Consider the following 13,957-nt stretch of genomic DNA (forward strand, 5'->3'; position numbering starts at 1 on the left):
TAAAGTGTGCAACATGTTGATGTGATACATTTATATATTGCAAAATTATTACCCCCTACCTAGCTTTAGCTAACCCCTTCATGACTTTACATTTCTTTTTTGTGATGAGAGCATTTAAGATCACTCACGATACCTTCTCCATACACTGCACAAACCTTTTTGTATTTCACTTGCATTGTTTAAAATTTTTTTTTAATTTTATTTATTTTTTAAAGAGAGGAGCAAGGGAGGGAGAAAAAAGAGGGAGAGAAACATCGAGATGTGAGAAAAGCATCTATCAGTTGTCTCTCACATGCCCCCAACCAGGGACCGGCCTACAACCCAGGCATGTGTCCTGACCAGAAGTGAACCAATGACCTTTTGCTTTACAGGCTGGTGCTCAATCCACTGAGCCACACAGGCCAGGGCACATTTTTATCTTTTTTGAAATAATAAAGCATAATACGCTGAAAATGTTGAGTATATTCTTCTATTTTCAATATTAAAATGGCTACACAAAATTTGCCAATTTTGATACTTTTTTTAATGCATACTGATACAGCAGCTGTCACAATACAATATAACAAAATTGTTTCAAATGAAGTTAAAGATAACTAAGCACTACAAAGTCCATCTTACAGGAAAAAACTAAGCAAACTCTTTGGCCAACCCAATATTTAATTAATAGGGGTTTGCCTGATTTAATTCAAGATATTCCCCACCACACGCACCAAAATCCTGACTCGTCATTTAAATTAATAGATACCCACATATTTCAAGTTCAACAACAGCTGCCTAGAATGATGTATCATGGTATTTTAGAAGTACTTAAAATTCAATACATTTCAATGTAGTTATATACGAGTCTGTCCAGAAAAAAATCCTGCCATTATTAATATAATGAGAATGGTTTGCACATTCTCCTTATAATCATCAGTGTAATCTGGCAGCCAAGGAGAGTGGACTGGAATGTGCATGCGAGAATAATGATGACTCTACTGTACTTGTCAGTGGGGGCAATAGATGCCACTGAATGAGCATGTGTACTGTGTGGACATTGCATTCAAGATGACTAAGCGAGTAGAGCAATGACTCTGCATCAAATTTTGCATTAAGTTTAAACATTCCTCCATGAAAACTATTTGGATGATTTAGAAGGCCACAGCTATGGGCAACTGGTGATTAGCAGCTTCATCACAACAATGCTCCTGCTTATGCATCACATTCCGTGCAGAGTTTTTGGTGGAATGTCACATTATGCAGGTGACTCAGACTCACTACAGCCCCGATTTGGTGCCCTGAGGCTTCTGGCTTTTCCCAAAACTAAAATCACCTTAGTTTTGAAAGGGAAGAGATTTCAGACCATCAATGAGATTCAGAAAAATACAACAGGGCAGCTAATGGTGATTGGGAGAACTGGCGATGTCCCAAGGTACCTACTTTGAAGGGAACTGAGGCCTCATTGTTGTATGTGCAATGGATCTTGTATCTTCTTCAATAAGTGTCTCATTTTTCATATTACAAGGCCGGATATGTTCTGGACAGTCCTCTTATGTTAACTATATATTGCTAACTTAATTAACTCTCTAAGTGAATTTTAAGAGGAACTATTATTCTTTAATCATCAGTTCCCTTTTACTAAGACAGTAGGATAAAAAAAATACTCTTTCTGATCACTAATTTATCACATCATTGGATTAACCCAAGCTCCCCAATCTCGTAAAGCCTGAGTGCTGTCCATGGTGCCTAGAATACGGAATTTGCTTTGACTGCCTTCTAGTATATGGCATAATCTACTTCCATTAGCTCAGTTGTATGTTAAACCAGAAATATGTATATTTATTGCCAAGCTTACTATTTATATGTATTTATATGATGTAAGCATAGCATAAATTGATGAAATTACAAATTTAGAAAAGACACCTGTTGTTCCCATTACTTCCTTGGAAAGATGAGATAAATCCAAGGCATGAGGACACTGGATTTATAATAGATATAGAAGAGAAAACTACAAGATGGAAAAAAGTATAGTAAAATTCCAGAATTTTGCCTTAGATTGTTTTGCTAGTGTCCATATGTTGGCTCTCCTTTGAACAAACCTTAAGCAATGCATTATGATTATAGCTTATAAAAGAAATTAGAGGTGGAATGCAAAATAGCAAATTCACATTCAAACAGGGTCTAGATTCAACAAAGGATTGCTGAACAGATGCACATTTTAATGTCCTAAGTTAAAATATATGCTTAAATAGTGTTTTTAATTTTTTTTAATTGTTAAAGCAACATTTGTTGTTTTAACCAATAAAATAGAAGTCATAACTGACTATGTGCAAGCCATGGGCTACTAGAGGTAAGAAGGTCTCTGGACCTTGACTTCCAGACATGTCCTCATTCTGCACATTCTCACCCTGTTTCCCCCTAAGCTAGCTCTGAGATCCTCAGAGTCACTCCTCACGTTCTCTGTTATAGTCTCTCATGCACAAGTTTTTCCTCTCAGAAATTCTTGTAAGGCCCCTGGGCTCTGCAGGTGGCCATCCTTTCCTTCGTGTGTACTTGCTATTCCTCCTACACTTCTCCCCTTCTTCACCTGGTTACAGACATCATCTCTTCCTTTTTTCCTGACCCTCCAGGTTCATTCACATCACGTCCTTTGTGTTCCCTTATCACCAGATACACACTGGGCCCCTTTTTAATTTTACTTGGCTGTGTTCATCCTTGGTTGTCAGAACCATGAGAGCAAGAACCATGCTGTTTTCATTTACTATTGGATGCCTACCATCTAGCATTTTGCCTGGCAGAAAATAAGTACTCAAATACTTATTCAATTTGTAGATAAACTAATTAATGAATTCATTCAGGCAACCAAAATTTTTGAAGACTGGATTCTTCCTTTTTCATCTGTGTTTTCTATATGGCACCCTGCATGAAGCCATGTAAGGCTGCTCCCCAGTGCTGGAAGGCTTGAAATAGGACTTTTTACTTTCACTTCTGAACTCTACTCTTTGTTTTGAATATGGGACTCTAAGGACTGATATCAGACGACAGGTGCTCGGACACATGGCACCCTGAGTCACAGGGTCTGAGACCATGATTCTCCTGGGCACATCTTCCTCCTAAGATCACTAACCACCAGAACCACATGGAGAAGCCCAGTAAGATGGCAAATGGCACTTGCCTATCTCTGGGATTCATGTGCCTCCTTACCCTTGGATGTCAAGAATCCCTCCTTTTAAATTCTCAAACCCTCCCTGACCAGTTGATTGGGCATTGTCCTGCAAAGTGAAAGATCCCCAGTTTGCCCAGTCAGGGCACATGCCTGGCTTGCACATTGGGTCCCTGGTCAAGGTGCATATGGAAGGGAACCAATCAATGTTTCTCTCTTGCATTGATGTTTCTCTCCCTCTCTTTCTCCTTCCCTTCCTCTCTCTAAAAATAAATCTTTTAATTTTTTAAAAAAATAAAATAAATAAATAAACTCCTGGAAGTGCAGAAGGGCACTGTCTTTCAGAATAGAGAGAGTTTACAAAGAGACAGTCTCAGAAAACAAAATGGTATTCCAGAGACTACATTTTTTCTTCTCTTTGGATTTGTTCAAAGGTGCCTTCCTTCTCCCATTGCTTTGTGGGCATGAGGTTTACACACTGGTCTACTGCACCAAAGCCATGTTCCCATGCTGCTTTCCATCACATTTTAAATCCTCTCCTCCTTCCCAACCCTCACCAGGGTGCTCTCACCCCTGCTTTACAACTGCGGCCCCACAACTGGCCACACTTAGTCACAGCCCTGCAAGTTCCAGCTTGAACTTGCTGCTTGAGTCTCACTTAATGAAGGCAACAGACTTAAGAGTATGATTATTAGCAAGTAAAAAGGTTTGTAAATAACCAAAGGGTTCCTTAGCTTCTGTATGTGGTGCCCCGAGCAGCTCGTGGCCCTGGTCTGCTTCTCCACCCCACTCAAATTTCAGACTAGGAACTGGAATCTAGGCCACCACCAGTTTCCAAAACTAGGTTTTTTCCCCCAACTGGGGGGAAAGTGAACTTTGGTTCCAAATGTCCTGTCGCCTGTCTCTACTTGCAAGGTAAAATATAAATTAAATATTTTATACAACTCTGTTCGAATTTGTAAAATAAACTTTAGATATGTCGAATTAAAAGCATACACCAAATAAGAAAAATAAGCTAAATAATAAAAGACCATATGCTGAGTGTTTACTATGTATCGAGTCCTATGCTTAGAACTTTACCTGCATTTTTATTTAATTCTCTCAAAAATCCTATGAGGAATGTACTCAAGAAGTTTAGCATTAAAAACGTTTCCATAGCCATGGGGAATATGAATTTATATGTTAAGTTTCCCCAGTTCAAACTATGTAGCTCACAGAATCTCCAAACATAACTGAACAAATACACAAAATTTATATAGATCTACAGCTTTTCTCTTGACATCCTGACTTTTTATAATATTCCATGGAGCAACAAATCTCCAGGATTTCTCATTTCAGAATATTTTCTCTAAAGCAGGCTCTCCCACACAAACACTATGTGGCATCTCCCTCCAGTGGCTCAACCTGGTGGGATTAAACCTGAGTGCCAATTATATAGGGCAAACATTACATTTAACATGAAAGGTGCTTTGATGTTTTCATTACAATGTGATACTGATACTCTAGCAAACTGCAGCCAGTGAGAACAACGTACCGTGCATTTCTTAGGTACAATATTGTAATAACCAGTTACAGGAAATCATCCTTTCCCAGAAATTTGCAAATTTACCCCTTTTGTTTCTGTGGTGTGTTCTTAGGATTCTTTCAAAGCCCAATAAGGTAAACCAGACATAAACACTATCTTTACCCGGGGGAGAAAGAATAAAAGCAGAACAATGGGAGAAAAAGGAAATTTTACACAAAAAGGACCTAATTCTGAATACTTCAACTTTTGATGAATTACTGATGAACTCTAGCTTTATGCTCTTCATATTCCAACTTAACTGTGTTATCAATTACAATAGTTTGACCAAGTTACTTGCCTACCAACGAAATTTCAATGAAGTGAGTTCATTCACAAAACTGCACAAGTTACTAAAAATGCATAGCAATTATTGAACAATAAATGAAAATGCTCTTCTCGAAGGTATTTTCCTGGGAACAAGAGGAATCTCCACTTAGTTAACAATGAAGTAGCTCACTGAATCATTTTAAAAGTGGGCTAGAGAAAACAATAAGATCTTTAAAACCATTTATCATCTCGAACTTCACCTTAAATAACTGTTTCATTTTTTGTTTACCTTAGAGGATGGGCACAAGAAAAAATCATTTAACCTGTGGAGATCAAAACATACAGACACACTTTTTTAAAAAAGCATATACAAATTGGTTAATATAATCAAGTCATTGTCAAGTCATTATTAGAAGTCTTAGGCCAAGAATTTCTTTAATATTTGATTCTTTATATATATAATAAAGAAATATTTAGAACATAATACTATTTTTTTAGAATCAATGTTATGCTCCACACAAAAAGACTTTAAAAATTTGACTTTCTGTTCTACCTACCTATTGTCCTTCTGAAAGTTAACTCTTCTCTAAGTACCATTATTTTTATCTGTCATTCTAGTCCATTTTTCCTCCTAGTAACCTATAGAGAGATATGGTTCTCTTTCTTTTTTTTTCCAAAAAAAATGTAATTTTCTCACAATGCCTGACTGATTTATCATCTAGTTGAGGGACCTGGTTCATCTTCCTAATTAACAAAGACTTTTTATATAGGATCAAAAGAACTTCTAGTGGTGGAGAAGTGGTCTATAGAAAACTCAAGATCTTATTCAACTGTGTTTTTAAAAAATTCCTCCAATAGAGAAGATATAATTTTAAGTAGTGCAGTGTTTTCTTGATATGGTCCTGATAGCATCACCGTAGATGGGCTTAGGTAGCTTGGCCCTACCTGGTGACTCCATATGGATTGGCATCAGTACTCCAGAACAGTGGTTCTCAAACACTAATACAGTTAAGTATCACTGAGAGAGCTTGTCAAAACACAGTTTCCTGGTTCCCTTCTCTAGAGATTTAGATTCACGAGGTCTGGGTGGAGCCCATGAACTGGTACTTCCAAGAAGCTCACAGGTGATGCAGAATGCTGGCCTGGAAACCAGAGTTTGAAAATCATTCCAGAGCACTGTGATTTCAAAGCACTCAAGGTTAACTATGTCACTTACTTGTTTTTAAAGTTTTGTTCTTGGATTTTTCTCATCTGCTGCTTTAGGAAGCACTTGGTCTTTAAAGAAACCACACTGCTGCAGGGAGCTATCCTTTTGTTTAAAAATAAATAAAATAAAATCACAACCAAAGTAATGGCTCTTCACTCGGAACAAAGAGCAAGCTGACTCTGGTTTACAAAGGCCTAACTCATTCCTGATCCTTTGTCATTTGAGAGACATGTGAGCATTCTATGTCAAAAATGCACATTGCATGTTCCCAGAAAGCCACTCACAGGGCCAAATGTAATTGATTTAAGCCTGTCTGAACTTGCTTTTCTTATTTTTTCCCCTGTAACTCATGGGGGTTTTTTTCTTTTCAAGAAAGAACTCAAAGACAAAGACGCAGATGTCACTTCACAAAACTAGCAAACTTTAAAGCAAAAAAAAGAGAGGCACTTCTGTTTATATCAAGATTCCCCTGTAAGCCCTATACCCATTCTCCTAAGCAAAGAGAAAAACAGGAGACCAAAATAGCCACTCTATGGAAGGGATTAAGTAAAAAATCATCTGAGAGTCAGATTCTTGGTAACATTTCCATGCATTTTGTGAGCAAATCCACTTGGTGGTAAGGTTGGAAGACCAAATCACTAAGAAAAAAAGAGATGCACTCCTTGCTGTAAAATAGCCATCACAAACCCAAATGCCTAGAGCATAAGTAATGCAATTTAATGGATCCAGCCAGGAGTAAGGCGAGAGGGGAAGCAGCAGGGACAACAGAGAACTTAGGAGTCCTACACTTACCTAAAGATAGCTCTTACTTCTTAGCTCCAGATCTAAGTCCAATTCTGGGGACAACTTTATTTGCATCATCCTTGCGACTGTTTCTATTTTCTGTTTTCTTCCCCTAGTCCTATTTCTTTATCGCCTAATGATTTTAAGCTGAATTACAGATGTTATGTATGAAAAATTATAGAGAAACAGAATGATAGTAACTTCCTCCAAAGAAGGTTCATCCTAGTCTCTGGAAGGCCGCCTGAGATGAGACAGGTCACCTTCCATAATTTCAGGATGAAGTTGACTCAGAGTTGGCTGGTGTTTTGAAAGATTTGGTCAGCCTCTTCTGCTCACACTATTGGATATATTGGGTTGGCCCCAAAGTGCATTTAGTCTTTCTGCATGGCGGCTCTACTAGTGCTTCCTTGTCCTTAACTTCATTCAAAACAATTTTTTTTTAGATTGCATGTGACAGCATGTGCATTTTTTAAAAAACATATCAAAGCTGGTGAATTTTTGTGCAGCCATTTTCACATTGAAGATGGAAGAAAATACACAACATTTTTGGTGTATTATGTTTTACTATTTCAAGAAAGGTAAAAACACAATGGAAGTGCAAAAAAAAAAAAAAGACTTGTGCAGTATATGGAGAAGGTGCCGTGACTGATTGAACATGTCAAAAGTGGTTTGCAAAGTTTCTTGGTACTATTGACATTTTGGCCCAATAATTCTTTGCTGTGGGGCCATCTTATGCATTGGAAAGATGTTTAGCAGCACCCCTGGCCTCTAGAAGCCAATAGCAGGAGATAGCTGACATACTCAAAATATCTAAATCAATAAAGTTATTGGTGAAAATGAAAAATGTGTCTTTTATTTTATGGAAAAAACTAAACTGACTATTTGGCCAACCAACCAGTCAACCCAGTTTGAAAGCCAGTGTTTACCAATATCCCTTGTCCTTCATGGATGGTGTACTCTAATTACTTTACCCTTAGCAATGCTTGTCAAAAACCCTGCTTTACTTTTTCAGTAATTTGCTTCTTAGCTTTCTAGCCTCATACCCTACAAAGCATAGGAATTAGGCAAATATCTCAAGGGGCAAAACTGCCCAGGATCAGCCTAATTACCCAGTACACTATTCTCTCTGAGATCTTAGCCGCTCAAGTCCTGGTTGCTTTAGCAGCCCTAGACTTCAAGGTTTGTAGCTCTAGCCTTGTGAGATTGCCAAAAATTCTTCTGACTTCTTAGCCTCCTATGCATGATATTTTGTCTGGTTTCTCAACTTTTCATCTCAAGCCAAAAACTGGCAAGTTCCCTGAAGGGAAAATATCTTGTAAAATGCTGGCTTACTCTATAGCTCCCTGCACTCTAGGAGTCTCGGATTTTTTGGCAGCACTTCGATGCCTTCAAATTAAGTAAGTTTCAGATTTCATTTACATTTGGCTTTTCTACTGTTTTCCAAGAAGCAGTGGTTTGTCACAAGCCACTCCGATCTAGCCTGAGGCAGAAGTCGCCAAGTTAATTTAATACAGTAACGTAACGACTTCCCCAAGAAATAATGTTTTTCTTTTGAAATTTGGGGTTTAAATTCAAATGTAAACACTTATTCCACATTACCTATGTAGAAATTATGTTGGTAAGAATTGACTACAAATGTGATAATGTATATCCCATTTCAAAGAAGATATCAAATAATTCTTATGGTTCAGTGATCTCCTTTAAGACAGAGATGTCAAACAATTTTTAAAAATTTATCAGCAGCCTTAAAAGAAATTTCAAATAACCATAAACCAATGTTAGAGTTTAGAGTATGTGAGACACACTGTAGATAGATACTTGATAATAGATGGATAGTAGACAGAGGAATGGTTTCATCTAATACAGTAATAAAAAATAAAAGTGACAAGACACACACCCTTGGACTTATCAAGGAGCAAGATGAGAATGCTGTTGACAGGATAACGCCTCACAGTTGCCAGTAATTGGCCCTACTTGAAATAAAGAGCTAGAAATTTAAAGGAGTGCACCACCTGACTTAAGCCTTTCTGTATAATATGGAGCCCTGGATGAAGATGTACACAGGATTATTCCCATTCCATTTATCTTTTCCAACTGTCTTCTAATATTCATGAGAATTCATCTGCAGTGGAAAGCAAAGGAGCAACAACAGATTCTCTTCATCATGAATGCTGAAGGCTCTGTGAGATTATTTTCCTGTTGGGACATCTAGCCTAAGGAGAAAGGAGCTCCCCACCATGTAGATAGCTGGAGATCATCAAAGTGGCCTTGGTATGAGACTGTCCATAGTGATGCTGAACTAAGTTCCTCTAGGATTGTGACTACATGGTAAGCCCCTGCTGAGAAGTCTCTAGTCTCTTCTGTAGCATGCCTATACTGTGGGTGTGATTATTAAGAGCAAATACCCAGGCCACCAAATGATGAGGCTGAGGAAAGACATCACAACATGGCAACTAAACTAACTACTTGATTTTCACAATTACCTAGTTTTAAGATTGAGTCACATACACACACAAGCTTAGGCCTAAAAACAAACAATAAATGCTAATGACTTTAACTTGGCAGATAATATCAAATGGTATCAACTAATGGCAAAAGGAAGGAAGGGAGGGAGGGAGGGAGGAAATATAGCCGGCACTGTGCCAAGGATATCACATGAAAGGTGTTCATCTTTGCAACTCTTTGAGGTAAATACTGTCATAATCCTCATTTTTATAGCTGAGAAAAGTAAGGCATGGTGTGGTTAGTAATTCACTCAAGGTAGTAGGTGGTAGAGTCAACTCAAAGCTAGATTGTGAAACTCCCCATCACAAGTTCAACCACATGGCTTTACTGGTCTGCTGGGCTTCACTGATCATCTAAATGTCTAACTAGTGACTGTACTTTAATAATGTGACTATGGATTATGGACATGTGCCTTTTCTAGCTTATATTCTGAGCTCAATATAAAATTAATGCTATCCCAGGAGCTATGATTCTTCCTAGCACATTTTGCTAAGAACATGGTTTATGAAATCTTTCTATCTAGTTGAAATGTGTTTATGTACTAAATCTTGCCAGGAAGTTCATTCAATGGGGCTATTACACACTGGTCATGTAAATTTAAGGTCTAAGAAGCTTTCATTTCAACCAGTCCCTTTCCTCCAAGTAATAAGTAGCTTAGTACACTTGGAAAATGAAGCACTCGTTTGTTCCCTTTCACAAGTTACCAGGCTGCATGAAGATCAGCCACTTAATACAAAAAGGGTGGGGAAATCACCTGTCTGGCTGGTGGAATTTGCCTGCCTCAATGCCATTTCAGAGTACACGTTAGTTTTTGACTAAGTATCTTGAGGAGGCACAAACCTGCTCTGATTATCTGGAAACTCCACACTTAAATATGCATTCCAATGAGCATTTCTAAACCCTAGAGGAAAGAGATCTGAGCCCCCAGTCTGCAGGTCAGCATCCTGTCCCTGGCTTTTCTAATAGCTGTGCAACCATGAGCGAGTCACACTGGGAGCTTCAGTTTCTTCCTTAACAAAAGGAAGGTGCCTACTTGCTTCATGATGTTCTTGTAAAGGTGGTACTTGTGAAAGTACTTCAAAAACTATTCAAACATAAGATCACGTGTGTGATATATACACATACACGATGGGGCAAAAGTAGGTTTACAGTTGTTTGTATGGAAAATAATAAAATGATTTATAAAAAAGGATGCAAGAATAAACTCTGTTTCACATACTCACAACTGTAAACCTACATTTGCCCCACCCTGTGTATGACATGTGTATGTGTGTGTATGATTAATCACTAAAACACACACACCCAGCACCAAGGGCTAAACCATGCATATTATCCAGATGCCAAGGACTTTATAAAGACAATCAGAAGAGAGCAGACAGAAGAAGTGCACTAGACCACCACAGAGGAAGTGAGCCTGAGAGCAGATGCTTGGTTTCAATGGTGATGAGAAACGGCAGAGCAGGTCAGGCAGAGAGAGGGAGGGAGGGAGAAGAGAACACAGGTTGGCCTTAACAGTGGGTCCTGGAGAGCCCCACTAAGGAGCCCTGAGTATGTATGGAATTCTAGTAAGAAATAGCAGCAGACAAGACTTACTCATAATAAAAAATCATTTGCTATAAAAAATCTGTGTGGCAGGATCCTGCTTGATCCCGATAATAAGCCAGTGAAGGTATGCTCCCAATACACTGATTAGGTACTAGAGGCTTTCAGAAATTTATTAATTGCTAGGTCCAGATTGAGGCCAGTGGTAGAGGCCGGGTTCAAACAGGGGTCTGTTGGACTCCCAGACCTGTGCTCCTGAGCCACCTTGCTATGCAATCGCCTTCTCTTTATTCCACATCAGGGTAAAAGCCAGCACATCTTTTGGGCTATACTTCTGCAGATGAGAACAACTTTGTGCTTAAATATATGGAAAAAAGTCAAATGTTCGCAGCACTATTACCCTGCTTTAGGATCACATGTGCCTTTCTCAACAGCCTTAAATATTGTATGATTTTTTTTAATAATCAGAAAGAGAAAACAATTAAAAAATTACAATACATCTCTATTTTTCCTCCTTAAGACAACTATTATTGCAAAATGATACAGAATACCTATGCAAATAAAATAGAAATAAGAGAGTCCAAAAGGAGAGCTTGCTTAGAGTTAAATATAATAAATTTGCTTTTTAATATTATAAGTATCTACGTGATATCAGGAAAGAGCTGAAAAGATTTGAGTGAACCTAGTGTAGTAAGGGGTTGGACCAGAGGGTCATGATTGCAGTGGGAGATGAGGGGAGAGGGGAGGGGAAGGGGCACCATCAGCAGGGCTGTGGCAGGGTTATTATAGGGCCCTTCCTAAGCGGAGTAGTCCCCACACTCAGACTTTCACAGGGAAATCTAGTCAAAATTGTTAGTACAGAATCCACTATGCTGGTGGGAATAAGGGGTTAAACCTCAAATTCTCTGGGTTGGAGAAAGCCTAAGAATCACTGATATGCAAAGAGATAATCACTAGAGAGCTGTGCAATTTAGATAAGACAGTATAGAAAGAAGTAAAAGAAAAGTAGGAAGCTCAAAGCAACATGAGGGAGCTCCATATTTGGAGACTAGAAAGAAGATAAAGGAAAATGAAGGGCAGGGGAGAGATGAGTGAGCCTGAAGTGTCCAGGGGGGAGAATACAAACATTCTAATAAAATGCTTATTTCTTATAATAGAAGAAAACTTTAAACATAAAACTCAGCTAGTTTTAAAAGAAAGGTTTTTTTTAATAAAATCTGAAAATCTTTGCCTGGATTTACAGAGAAAATGAAGAAGCTGGTTTCCATTTAGTAATATCAGAAACATCATAATCTCATATTATTTGGAGGATACCACAAGGCTGTTTAAATGAAATTTATAAGTGAATAAAACTTCTTCCAAATTAACTGTTTCCAATAGTTGAGAGTTAAAGTGGATACTTGCAATTTGTACAGTATAATGAGAGCTTGTTCCTATAAATTCTTAGGCCAACTATGAATGCAATTATAAAATTGTGGATGAAAAGGGGCCACATACGAAAGCTGACAAGCTCAGGTGAGGCCTTACAAACCCAGAGACCTAAAGTAACCACAAAGGATAAAATGGAATTAAAATTTATTACCTTACCTAAGAGCAGGTCATAATTTGCATTCACTGCCCTAGGCTAGAATCTTCCTGGACAAAAAGTCAATCTTTACCTCCACTGAGCCTGTCTATTGTCTTTTTTGCATCTATAACAGAAAGGGAATGTCAGGTAACTTCCCTTTTTTCCAAACCCCTGGGGCACAACCACCAGGGCAGAGACAAAATCCCCTCATTGCTACTGTTTTTTGTTAATTGTTGACTGTTAACTACCCCGTAACCACCTATATAAAAGCAGTACATGTCTATCATTTCACCTCTTTATTCAGTCCCAGAGGTCCCCTCCCCCTTGTTTCCACTCACCTCCATAATCTGTCTCTGATGGATTTCATGTAACCCCTTTATGCCTCCTCTTTTCATTATAATGTATTAACTAAGGTGCAAATCTGCCCTTTTTGAGAGGATTTTCTCAGTCCGTTGAGGTTTTGCTTCCTGACAATTGCTGTCAGTTTGGCTCACATAAATTTTTACAAGTTTAGGCATTTCTTACTTCGACAATATTGAAATGTTTTGAAATAATCGTTGGTAAAATATCAGTTAATTAAAATCCAATATGATTTTATTAATATAAAAAATATTTTCACAAAGTTTTGTCGATCTGGCAATGTTGAACTTAACATGAGCCCAGGGCTCCCAGGAAATAGCCAAGGTCAAGATATCCTTACCATTTTGTGTTTGGGGAAACACCCAAAACCACAAGGATCACCTGCCCTTGGATATTGTGATAAGGCCCAACCTCTACACTTCCTCAAGGACTGTTTAAATGAGATTTTAAGGACTCCCTTATTTCATAACATACAACTTTTCTCCTTCCTCAAGACATTCCGCACTAATGAACATTTCCCCTGTTGCAAGTGTCTGAATGAAATCATCTCTTCAATTGCCTGGTGGCGAGGAATAAATAAGACCATATCACATATACCTTTTTAGAGTTCATTTCCAGATGTATGTAGGTGAAACATCAGGTAAATAAAATTTCACAAAGGATATTAACTATGAATTGATAACACTAGTGCCACAACTCTAAGAAACAAGTGCCTATTGTGGACAAAAAGGGGCCACATACTAAGCCTGACAAGCTCAAGGGAGGTCTGCGTGACAGCCTTGCAAACTCAGAGACCTAAAGTAACACACAGAATGGTCCCAACGTAAAACTTCTTAAGTGAAAGCAGGTCATGGTAGGTAGGTTTGGCTGTTTCCTATGGTGACACTATGTAATATCTCACTTTGCATGAAAATTAACTAGTTCTACTGAAAACTGTTTCACATTTCTCATTTGATACCAAGGAAAACAGTCAGCAAAGAAGCCTGACTCCCCAACAGGAGACGTTCCAAACTTGGCAGA

At 38.3% G+C, this 13,957-nt stretch overlaps 1 protein-coding gene across 1 annotated transcript in view; it reads right to left on the bottom strand.

Annotated features, from left to right (window-relative positions):
* The window catches only part of FHIT (fragile histidine triad diadenosine triphosphatase), a 1,408,108-nt gene that overhangs the window by 684,991 nt on the left and 709,160 nt on the right, over positions 1 to 13,957 (bottom strand). The gene's annotated exons all lie outside the window — the stretch shown is intronic.

The sequence above is a fragment of the Pteronotus mesoamericanus genome, unplaced genomic scaffold (genome assembly GCF_021234165.1).
Source record: "Pteronotus mesoamericanus isolate MK-2021 breed Mesoamerican mustached bat unplaced genomic scaffold, CSHL_Meso_final scaffold_54, whole genome shotgun sequence".
Classification (NCBI taxonomy): domain Eukaryota; kingdom Metazoa; phylum Chordata; class Mammalia; order Chiroptera; family Mormoopidae; genus Pteronotus; species Pteronotus mesoamericanus.